General features: G+C 44.4%; 3 non-coding genes across 3 annotated transcripts; all 3 read right to left on the reverse strand.

The window, feature by feature from the left end:
• Positions 1-7241: 7241 nt before the first annotated feature.
• LOC128488086 (U5 spliceosomal RNA) lies at positions 7242-7356 on the reverse strand. The gene has a single exon (XR_008353525.1). It is a non-coding gene; the product is annotated as a U5 spliceosomal RNA (small nuclear RNA).
• Positions 7357-8979: 1623 nt separating this feature from the next.
• On the reverse strand, positions 8980-9094 carry LOC128488221 (U5 spliceosomal RNA). The gene has a single exon (XR_008353652.1). It is a non-coding gene; the product is annotated as a U5 spliceosomal RNA (small nuclear RNA).
• Positions 9095-10717: 1623 nt separating this feature from the next.
• On the reverse strand, positions 10718-10832 carry LOC128488088 (U5 spliceosomal RNA). Its single transcript, XR_008353527.1, has one exon. It is a non-coding gene; the product is annotated as a U5 spliceosomal RNA (small nuclear RNA).
• Positions 10833-12419: the final 1587 nt, after the last annotated feature.

Genomic DNA, 12419 nt, shown 5'->3' on the forward strand with positions numbered 1-12419 from the left:
AAGGACAGTTGTTTTTTTTTTTTTGGTTTGTTTATTATCATAGAGAACAATTGGGAATATGCTTGAAAGCATATGTACAGGCTTATTTGCATACAGTCTGGAGGGCGTGGTCTACCTCTGCCTCGTTAAAGCATTTCTACAACCCCAAACAGTACATAGCATGACACAGGCAGGATATTTTGCGCTTCTGGATGCGACGCAGCCCTTAGCCAGGACTCAGCTTGCGACTAAAGCAAGCAATCTTTTTGATCTATCGTTAACAACAGCAAAGAAGCCCAGCAAACGCCAGGCATCAAAAAATTGATTAAGACTCATGGTCGTTCCTCCCCACGGAAATCTTTAGTAAAAGGCTCTTTTATTATCATAATGCAACTTTACAATTAAACGCAGTGGGTTACATTAAAAGAACACGAATAAAACAAACACAATGGACAAAAAGCCTAAAATAAATACATAACATAAAAGCATTAAAAACTAGCTACAAAACCAGTTAAAATGCATAAAATGTTAATAAGACAGCATACAATTCCACATTTTTAAATTCCACAGTGTCATAGCTCTTGGACTTCCTATTCGTTTACAATCACATAAAAAGTAAATGTGCATAAAACTGATGGCAAGTTTAAGACAGTCCACAATCAAAATCTCACTTTGTCTGTAAAGTAAAATATTTCTCGCTTTCCACAGCGCTTCCTTAATACAGTTGATTTTCTGCCACAAAATCCGGGATTTTTCCCCACTTGGGCAGGAAAAAAGGCCATAAAAAATGCCCTCAAGTGTCAGATCTTTAAGGCCACAAATCCAACATAAAATAGGCCGAGCCTTGTCCCAAACGCCTCTGGCAAAGGCGCAGGTCCAAAAAATATGCTGCACCGACTCTACACCCCTACAGCCAGCTCTGGGACAGAGGGAGCTCGGAACCAGGCCACGACTGTTTCCGAGCTACCGGGTCGGCAGGCATTCAGTAACCACCTGCCACGCCAAATCCCTTTGTAAAGGTGTAAGGTACGGCGCAGACACATTACCCCATACTGTCCGTGACTTCTCGCTACTCAAATTACTCACACGCTCTATAACTTCACCCTGTAAAATGGCAGTCGTTACTTTCTTTGCGTCGTTTAAAATCACGGAAGGGAGGGTGTGAAGACGAAATAACTGAATAATCTTATCTAAAAACTCATACTGCCATGGGGGGAATAAAAGGACAGGCCTAGTCAAGGGTAAGAAATAAAAAGCGTGCTTCCTAAAAACATATCCTGCTGCGTACCTTAAAAAACAGGCAAACGTTGTGGAATCATTAAAGTGCTTAAAACATAATACAAAATACTTGATATATAAGAACAGTTTAAGATCCGGCATCCCTTTTCCGCCATTACAAGGCAACTTACAAACGACATCCCTTTTTAACCTTTCCATGCGGGAATTCCATAAAAACATAAAACATATCCGTATTAGTTTTTTAACATAAAATTCCGTAGGGGGGTAAATCAAAGCCACATATAACATAATGGGTAATAAAATTGCTTTAATAATTAAAATCTTACCCTCCATTGTAAGTTGCCGGGATGCCCACAGTGCCACTTTTTGATTCAGTTTATTTATGACGAGCTCCCATGATTTGTGTCCGTCATTCTTTTTATCAAAAATGATTCCTAAAATCTTAACACTGTCCCTTTGTGTCGGGACCGCAGTTATTTGGCTGCAGTCCCAATCACCCAAGATAAAATAGTCACATTTCCGTAAATTAAGTTTAAAACCGGACACACGGCAAAAATCTGCTGTGACTTTCATAGCTCTCCTAACGGACTCCGGGGTTGCGCAATACACACTCACGTCGTCCATATACCCCAGAGCCTTAACTTGAGCTCCCGCTCCACCTGGGATAGGGACACCCCGTAAAAATTTATCTGCTCGTAGGGAGGCTAAAAGAGGCTCAATGGCACAAATAAAAAGGAGTGGGGACAAAGGACATCCCTGCTTAACTCCTGAACACAGTTCCACCTTTTTAGTTAAAAAGCCATTGATTGATACCTGACTAAAAGAGCCATGATATAAAACCTGTATGTTTCGAATAAAAGTATCTGGGAACCCCATCACCTTTAAAACAGTAAAAAGGAAGTCATGGGACACTCTGTCAAAAGCTTTCATAAAATCCAGTGATAAAATTGCCAAGCTCTGCTTCCTCTCCTGCTGGTACCAGATCAGATCTCTAATAACTCCCAGGTGCTCCCAGATTGCCCTCCCGGGAACACCGCAGACCTGATCAGGATGCACTATTTTATCAATAACGCTTTTCATTCTATTTGCTAAAATCTTTGCTAAAATCTTATAATCTACATTAAGGAGGGTGATTGGCCTCCAATTCTCCAAATTGTCCTTCTCACCCTTCTTTAAAAGCAAAGAAATCACACCTCCCCTCCACGAAGGAGGGAGCTCAGAAACATGCAAAGCTTCAGTAAAAACATTGAAAAGATCGCCCTGAAAAATACTCCAAAAACAATTATAAAACTCAATAGGGAGACCATCAGCACCTGGAGATTTGCCTCTGGAAAGACTCTTAGCAGCTTGATCTACCTCCATGAGAGTGACTTCCATACTCAGACCAGCCTTGTCCACCTCTTCCAATGCAGAAGACAAATTCCCCAAGACAACAGGTAAAACGGAGCGATCTATATGTTTCTCATTAAAAAGCTTCTGATAAAAATCGTGGGTGACTGATAAAATCTCGTGCATATCTACTTTGCCGTCCACAGACGGAACGAGCTCTTTCTTTCGTGCCAGCTGACGGAAGAAGTACCGAGTGCACTTCTCTCCTTCCTCCACATGCCGGACTCGAGAATTAAAAATAATACTTTTACCTTTGGCCATTAAAAACTTCTTGATATCCGTCCTTAATGCAACAATTAATGGCTCAATATCAGCCACCCCAGCTTCCTGTAGCTTATAAAAAGTTTGCAACTGCGTATTAAAACACTTAAAAACCTTCTGTCTCTCTCTTTGCTTCCTCTTACCAGCTCTGATAAAAAAGGACTTAATTTTACCTTTAATACCTTCCCACCATGTTAAAAAGGGCTGAGCAGGATCCTTTTGCACGCGCCAAAGATTATAACAATTTATAAATTGCAATCTTATGGCCTCGTCTTCTAATAAAAGCGTGTTCAATTTCCAAAAGGTCCTGCGTGATCTAGCTTCAACCGGAGCCCTCATAAAAACTTGCAACATACAGTGATCAGAAAATACATTAGCCTCTAAAACAGCATTTTGCAAATTAAAACAGGGAGAAGAGAAGATAAAATCAATGCGCGAGCTCACTTGGGAACTCGACCACGTAAAACCAGGCTCAATAGCGTGTATTTTCCTCCAAGCGTCGCGTAAATTGAAATCAGTAATAAAATGGTTCAGCTGATAAGAGGTTTTGTCGTGCTTCCTATTAGCATCCCCACCACGCCTAGCTTCTCCCAACAGAATGCAATTAAAATCACCTCCCATAATCAGCGGGGACGCACCTGTAGCAAAGAGAGAGACCGTATCAAAAAGGGCACTGCGTTCATTTTTATCTGGCGGAGCATAAACATTTATAAAACGTATGTTAAAACCTTTAAAATCCACATCCGTTAAAAGCGCTCTGCCAGGAGCCACTTCAGTAATAGAATTTAAAAGAACATCGTGAGTCTTAAAAAGGATCCCAACTCCAGCATTCTTGTTCTCATTGGACCCAGACCAATAAGAGGGACCCGCGGTCCAGTCCCTCTTAATATGGCCATAAGATAGTCCATGGGATAATCCACATTCTTGTAAAAGAAACACATCGATGTTCAAAGTCAATAAATACGTAAATAACGCGACTCTTCTTGCTGGGTTTTTTAAACTCCTCACATTTAGCGAGGCAACGGAAATATTTGCCATAGAAAAAGCAATCAACAACTCTTCCTATGCAGCCCTCCACCGTCTGAGTCCGTGGTATCCGATATAGATGGTAAAAAGGATAATTCCTCCTCTGAACTTGAGACGTCCATAATCAGCTGGGACCCAAGAATAGGCAAATTCCCAGGCTCAGCAGCCACAGACCAGGTATCTTCCACAGCCCCTCCAGGTGCTGGATCAAATTCCATCCTCCGCTCAGACATTAATTCCGCAGATGCAAGAAATCCACCGTCGTGGCCTGGTTCAGACTGCACTCCGGGTCTCCCCTTTGTGCCATCCCCCCGGGCCACACGGAAAAGGTCGGATACAGATACCTCGGCAGATTCCCTTACTGGCAGGACCTCTCCGACCACATCTTTCTCATCCTGAGCAGAGTCTGTCTTTTCTGGAACTGGATCAGCAGCCGCCATGGACGATGAAACAATCTCTGCTGGAGAGGAGGATCGGACTTCCCGAGACTCAGACTCCACGCTTTCAGGAACAGCAGTCTCTAGAAACGGACCTAAAGCGGGACTTAAAGAAACATTAGGATCCGCGGGTCCCTCTGCCAGGGAGGGATCCGTTGGACCCAAAGCAGCAACCTTCCGTCTTTTAGCCCCTCGCTGTTCCAGACCCCCACTTTTTTTAGCCAGTGGGTCTTCTGAGGGCCGCATAGCACGAGTCAAAGTAGGTGGGATAACCACAGGAGCTTCAGCAGGCACCCTTGCCCCAGGCCCGCCTGCAACCAAGGCAGCCCACGACTGCCGAGGCTTTGTGGGGCAGTCACGGTACATGTGACCAGCCTGGCCACACCCGTTGCACATTGTAGGTTTATCACAGTCTGGTGTTAAGTGACCCCTCTGACCACAATTCCTACACAAAGGGCGGGGGTCGGCTGTACATTTCGCCTGGGTGTGGCCGTAACCTCCACATCTCCTACATACAAAGGGCATCCCTGGATAAAAACAATAACCCCGATGGCTTCCTATGGAAAAACTGGAAGGAGGATGCATAATCCCTCCAATTCCCTCTGGGTGTTCTTTAAATTTGACAAAAAATCTACGTTTGCCAGTCCAGATTCCAAAGTCATTAGTGACTCTCTTTGCTCCAGTAACAGAGGTACAAAACCGCATAAGCCACATAGTCACAGCTTCTTCCGGAACAAACGGATTAAACATATGGACCGTAATAGGAATTTCCTCACCTCCGTATAACATAATAAAAACGAGGCCGTCTAATCGTGGATCGCTGATGTGATCTTTCAAGGTCTTGAAAAACTGATGACATTTTCCAATAGAGTCCAGCGTGACTGTAAAAATCCCCTTCACCGGATCTTGCAAGCAAAAGATGTCTGCATACTGGACTCCAAGAACCGTCTTCAACACGACCTCCACGACGAACTTCAAGTTCTTCTCCTCCCGGTCTGCATCAGGAACCTCGATACGAAACGAATTGCGAAGTCTTCCTTCCTTCACGGAAGGAAACTTGATGGTCGCTGGCATTCTACCTTGCCTTGGTACTAAAACCCAGTCTCTACAACAGACTCTATCGGGACCCCCTATAGCAGCATCTTGCTTAAGACACCCTAGGATGACAACGAAAGAAGGCCGAGGGCCGAAATCCGCCTGAAGCAGAGACCTACAAGTCTCAGTTTAGTTCCTCCACAACCCAAACAAGCCGCAAAGTTTATTCGGTCTGAAGAGAAACCAGAGTATACCCAAGCATGCCGCAGGGCAACGGCCCGGCCACAGGCAGTGCTCCTCGAGGTTAAGGTGTGTTTAATGAATCCCACCCAGCTCTTGCCTGATCATTGGAACCTTTAACACATGCAAAACACAATTGCAAAGGGATTGGAACTATTTAATATTGGGCTGTTTTAAAGTCTTATTAAACTAACAATAAGGCGGGGCGTTTCTCGGTGCATCATGGGTATTCAAATGAGGCGGCAGCTCAAACAAACCTTCCAGCAGTCTTAGTGACTGGGGCGCGAGGTTGCTTCTTTGAAACAATGTTGTTTGCGTTAAGAAAAGAAAAGCTGAAGATTGTAACTCCCCCACCGCTTACCTACGGGGGTCCGCAACTTCCCCTTCTGCTGCAGCCATCAGAAGTTCCTGGCACACATTCTTTGGGCTGTGTTACAAGGTTAGGGGTAAGGCTTCGGGATGGAATCTGATTACTACTCTTTTTTCCAATCGTGGCGTGCTGAACCCATCGGCTTCACAAATACCAAGTTGCCTGATGCTGTTTCCTTTGAAAGCAAATATATCTTTTCCACAAATCCAATCTTTCTAATTAAACCACCTTTCCAAAGTTAGCGGTTAGAAACGTTTAAGCATGGAAAGGTTTGGTGATAGAGCTTGGGTTAGGGGCGGGTTAAGCTCATGGCTTTGAAGAGGCCCAGTTACAGTTAGCGTCGGAGTACTGTTAATGGTTTACGGTTGACAGTTTAGGGTTAGGTAAGGCTTAGAATCCTTCCCCATTGTGGCGTGTTTAGCCCATCCTTTTCACAAACACCAAAAAAGCCTGATTTCCTTCAATTTCTTTTTGTCTTAAGCAGCATCGCCAGTGCCAACATTTTGCACCTAAGATTATAAAAAGTACCTAACAAAATTGTTTTTGTATTAAAACTGCGGCGGGAAGAAAACGCACAAAATCTCGGACAGTTCACCATACGGCCTTGCGACGAACGAGCAAAAGGCTCACTAACGGCAGCGCACGGACGACCGGACTCCCCAGCACCGCCACAAAGAAGGAGCGCAGCACGGCATCGGAGCGGCAAAAGTCAATCCAAACACGGCAGACTAGACACTTTGCCAAAAATGAAGTCTGCAACCTGATCTTTCCACACGCATAGAGCTTCCCAACTCGTGTCGGAAAGCTTTTAAACAAATAGCAAAAAAGCTATGATCACTGAACGTACAGAGGGCGCATTAGTCCTTTCCATGCTGAAAACCGGCCCCTTAAGCGTGTGGTGAGTACTTTTTCCAGATGTTTCACTATTGATATTTGAGGAAATGAATAATACAACTGCACATGTGAGGAACAGAGATCTCAATGTTAAACATTTAAGGACAGTTGTTTTTTTTTTTTGGTTTGTTTATTATCATAAAGAACAATTGGGAATATGCTTGAAAGCATATGTACAGGCTTATTTGCATACAGTCTGGAGGGCGTGGTCTAACTCTGCCTCGTTAAAGCATTTCTACAACCCCAAACAGTACATAGCATGACACAGGCAGGATATTTTGCGCTTCTGGATGCAACGCAGCCCTTAGCCAGGGCGAAGCTTGCGACTAAAGCAAGCAATCTTTTTGATCTATCGTTAACAACAGCAAAGAAGCCCAGCAAACGCCAGGCATCAAAAAATTGATTAAGACTCATGGTCGTTCCTCCCCACGGAAATCTTTAGTAAAAGGCGAAAGATTTATTCGGTCTGAAGAGAAACCAGAGTATACCCAAGCATGCCGCAGGGCAACGGCCCGGCCACAGGCAGTGCTCCTCGAGGTTAAGGTGTGTTTAATGAATCCCACCCAGCTCTTGCCTGATCATTGGAACCTTTAACACATGCAAAACACAATTGCAAAGGGATTGGAACTATTTAATATTGGGCTGTTTTAAAGTCTTATTAAACTAACAACAAGGCGGGGCGTTTCTCGGTGCATCATGGGTATTCAAATGAGGCGGCAGCTCAAACAAACCTTCCAGCAGTCTTAGTGACTGGGGCGCGAGGTTGCTTCTTTGAAACAATGTTGTTTGCGTTAAGAAAAGAAAAGCTGAAGATTGTAACTCCCCCACCGCTTACCTACGGGGGTCCGCAACTTCCCCTTCTGCTGCAGCCATCAGAAGTTCCTGGCACACATTCTTTGGGCTGTGTTACAAGGTTAGGGGTAAGGCTTCGGGATGGAATCTGATTACTACTCTTTTTTCCAATCGTGGCGTGCTGAACCCATCGGCTTCACAAATACCAAGTTGCCTGATGCTGTTTCCTTTGAAAGCAAATATATCTTTTCCACAAATCCAATCTTTCTAATTAAACCACCTTTCCAAAGTTAGCGGTTAGAAACGTTTAAGCATGGAAAGGTTTGGTGATAGAGCTTGGGTTAGGGGCGGGTTAAGCTCATGGCTTTGAAGAGGCCCAGTTACAGTTAGCGTCGGAGTACTGTTAATGGTTTACGGTTGACAGTTTAGGGTTAGGTAAGGCTTAGAATCCTTCCCCATTGTGGCGTGTTTAGCCCATCCTTTTCACAAACACCAAAAAAGCCTGATTTCCTTCAATTTCTTTTTGTCTTAAGCAGCATCGCCAGTGCCAACATTTTGCACCTAAGATTATAAAAAGTACCTAACAAAATTGTTTTTGTATTAAAACTGCGGCGGGAAGAAAACGCACAAAATCTCGGACAGTTCACCATACGGCCTTGCGACGAACGAGCAAAAGGCTCACTAAGGGCAGCGCACGGACGACCGGACTCCCCAGCACCGCCACAAAGAAGGAGCACAGCACGGCATCGGAGCGGCAAAAGTCAATCCAAACACGGCAGACTAGACACTTTGCCAAAAATGAAGTCTGCAACCTGATCTTTCCACACGCATAGAGCTTCCCAACTCGTGTCGGAAAGCTTTTAAACAAATAGCAAAAAAGCTATGATCACTGAACGTACAGAGGGCGCATTAGTCCTTTCCATGCTGAAAACCGGCCCCTTAAGCGTGTGGTGAGTACTTTTTCCAGATGTTTCACTATTGATATTTGAGGAAATGAATAATACAACTGCACATGTGAGGAACAGAGATCTCAATGTTAAACATTTAAGGACAGTTGTTTTTTTTTTTTGGTTTGTTTATTATCATAAAGAACAATTGGGAATATGCTTGAAAGCATATGTACAGGCTTATTTGCATACAGCCTGGAGGGCGTGGTCTAACTCTGCCTCGTTAAAGCATTTCTACAACCCCAAACAGTACATAGCATGACACAGGCAGGATATTTTGCGCTTCTGGATGCGACGCAGCCCTTAGCCAGGACGAAGCTTGCGACTAAAGCAAGCAATCTTTTTGATCTATCGTTAACAACAGCAAAGAAGCCCAGCAAACGCCAGGCATCAAAAAATTGATTAAGACTCATGGTCGTTCCTCCCCACGGAAATCTTTAGTAAAAGGCGAAAGATTTATTCAGTCCGAAGAGAAACCAGAGTATACCCAAGCATGCCGCAGGGCAACGGCCCGGCCACAGGCAGTGCTCCTCGAGGTTAAGGTGTGTTTAATTAATCCCACCCAGCTCTTGCCTGATCATTGGAACCTTTAACACATGCAAAACACAATTGCAAAGGGATTGGAACTATTTAATATTGGGCTGTTTTAAAGTCTTATTAAACTAACAATAAGGCGGGGCGTTTCTCGGTGCATCATGGGTATTCAAATGAGGCGGCAGCTCAAACAAACCTTCCAGCAGTCTTAGTGACTGGGGCGCGAGGTTGCTTCTTTGAAACAATGTTGTTTGCGTTAAGAAAAGAAAAGCTGAAGATTGTAACTCCCCCACCGCTTACCTACGGGGGTCCGCAACTTCCCCTTCTGCTGCAGCCACCAGAAGTTCCTGGCACACATTCTTTGGGCTGCGTTACAAGGTTAGGGGTAAGGCTTCGGGATGGAATCTGATTACTACTCTTTTTTCCAATCGTGGCGTGCTGAACCCATCGGCTTCACAAATACCAAGTTGCCTGATGCGGTTTCCTTTGAAAGCAAATATATCTTTTCCACAAATCCAATCTTTCTTATTAAACCACCTTTCCAAAGTTAGCGGTTAGAAACGTTTAAGCATGGAAAGGTTTGGTGATAGAGCTTGGCTTAGGGGCGGGTTAAGCTCATGGCTTTGAAGAGGCCCAGTTACAGTTAGCGTCGGAGTACTGTTAATGGTTTACGGTTGACAGTTTAGGGTTAGGTAAGGCTTAGAATCCTTCCCCATTGTGGCGTGTTTAGCCCATCCTTTTCACAAACACCAAAAAAGCCTGATTTCCTTCAATTTCTTTTTGTCTTAAGCAGCATCGCCAGTGCCAACATTTTGCACCTAAGATTATAAAAAGTACCTAACAAAATTGTTTTTGTATTAAAACTGCGGCGGGAAGAAAACGCACAAAATCTCGGACAGTTCATCATACGGCCTTGCGACGAACGAGCAAAAGGCTCACTAACGGCAGCGCACGGACGACCGGACTCCCCAGCACCGCCACAAAGAAGGAGCGCAGCACGGCATCGGAGCGGCAAAAGTCAATCCAAACACGGCAGACTAGACATTTTGCCAAAAACGAAGTCTGCAACCTGATCTTTCCACACGCATAGAGCTTCCCAACTCGTGTCGGAAAGCTTTTAAACAAATAGCAAAAAAGCTATGATCACTGAACGTACAGCGGGCGCATTAGTCCTTTCCATGCTGAAAACCGGCCCCTTAAGCGTGTGGTGAGTACTTTTTCCAGATGTTTCACTATTGATATTTGAGGAAATGAATAATACAACTGCACATGTGAGGAACAGAGATCTCAATGTTAAACATTTAAGGACAGTTGTTTTTTTTTTTTGGTTTGTTTATTATCATAAAGAACAATTGGGAATATGCTTGAAAGCATATGTACAGGCTTATTTGCATACAGTCTGGAGGGCGTGGTCTACCTCTGCCTCGTTAAAGCATTTCTACAACCCCAAACAGTACATAGCATGACACAGGCAGGATATTTTGCGCTTCTGGATGCGACGCAGCCCTTAGCCAGGACGAAGCTTGCGACTAAAGCAAGCAATCTTTTTGATCTATCGTTAACAACAACAAAGAAGCCCAGCAAACGCCAGGCATCAAAAAATTGATTAAGACTCATGGTCGTTCCTCCCCACGGAAATCTTTAGTAAAAGGCGAAAGATTTATTCGGTCTGAAGAGAAACCAGAGTATACCCAAGCATGCCGCAGGGCAACGGCCCGGCCACAGGCAGTGCTCCTCGAGGTTAAGGTGTGTTTAATTAATCCCACCCAGCTCTTGCCTGATCATTGGAACCTTTAACACATGCAAAACACAATTGCAAAGGGATTGGAACTATTTAATATTGGGCTGTTTTAAAGTCTTATTAAACTAACAATAAGGCGGGGCGTTTCTCGGTGCATCATGGGTATTCAAATGAGGCGGCAGCTCAAACAAACCTTCCAGCAGTCTTAGTGACTGGGGCGCGAGGTTGCTTCTTTGAAACAATGTTGTTTGCGTTAAGAAAAGAAAAGCTGAAGATTGTAACTCCCCCACCGCTTACCTACGGGGGTCCGCAACTTCCCCTTCTGTTGCAGCCACCAGAAGTTCCTGGCACACATTCTTTGGGCTGTGTTACAAGGTTAGGGGTAAGGCTTCGGGATGGAATCTGATTACTACTCTTTTTTCCAATCGTGGCGTGCTGAACCCATCGGCTTCACAAATACCAAGTTGCCTGATGCTGTTTCCTTTGAAAGCAAATATATCTTTTCCACAAATCCAATCTTTCTAATTAAACCACCTTTCCAAAGTTAGCGGTTAGAAACGTTTAAGCATGGAAAGGTTTGGTGATAGAGCTTGGGTTAGGGGCGGGTTAAGCTCATGGCTTTGAAGAGGCCCAGTTACAGTTAGCGTCGGAGTACTGTTAATGGTTTACGGTTGACAGTTTAGGGTTAGGTAAGGCTTAGAATCCTTCCCCATTGTGGCGTGTTTAGCCCATCCTTTTCACAAACACCAAAAAAGCCTGATTTCCTTCAATTTCTTTTTGTCTTAAGCAGCATCGCCAGTGCCAACATTTTGCACCTAAGATTATAAAAAGTACCTAACAAAATTGTTTTTGTATTGAAACTGCGGCGGGAAGAAAACGCACAAAATCTCGGACAGTTCACCATACGGCCTTGCGACGAACGAGCAAAAGGCTCACTAACGGCAGCGCACGGACGACCGGACTCCCCAGCACCGCCACAAAGAAGGAGCGCAGCGCGGCATCGGAGCGGCAAAAGTCAATCCAAACACGGCAGACTAGACATTTTGCCAAAAATGAAGTCTGCAACCTGATCTTTCCACACGCATAGAGCTTCCCAACTCGTGTCGGAAAGCTTTTAAACAAATAGCAAAAAAGCTATGATCACTGAACATACAGCAGGCGCATTAGTCCTTTCCATGCTGAAAACCGGCCCCTTAAGCGTGTGGTGAGTACTTTTTCCAGATGTTTCACTATTGATATTTGAGGAAATGAATAATACGACTGCACATGTGAGGAACAGAGATCTCAATGTTAAACATTTAAGGACAGTTGTTTTTTTTTTTTTGGTTTGTTTATTATCATAGAGAACAATTGGGAATATGCTTGAAAGCATATGTACAGGCTTATTTGCATACAGTCTGGAGGGCGTGGTCTACCTCTGCCTCGTTAAAGCATTTCTACAACCCCAAACAGTACATAGCATGACACAGGCAGGATATTTTGCGCTTCTGGATGCGACGCAGCCCTTAGCCAGGACTCAGCTTGCGACTAAAGCA

This window comes from Spea bombifrons, chromosome 3 (genome assembly GCF_027358695.1).
Source record: "Spea bombifrons isolate aSpeBom1 chromosome 3, aSpeBom1.2.pri, whole genome shotgun sequence".
In the NCBI taxonomy this organism is placed as follows: Eukaryota; Metazoa; Chordata; class Amphibia; order Anura; family Pelobatidae; genus Spea; species Spea bombifrons.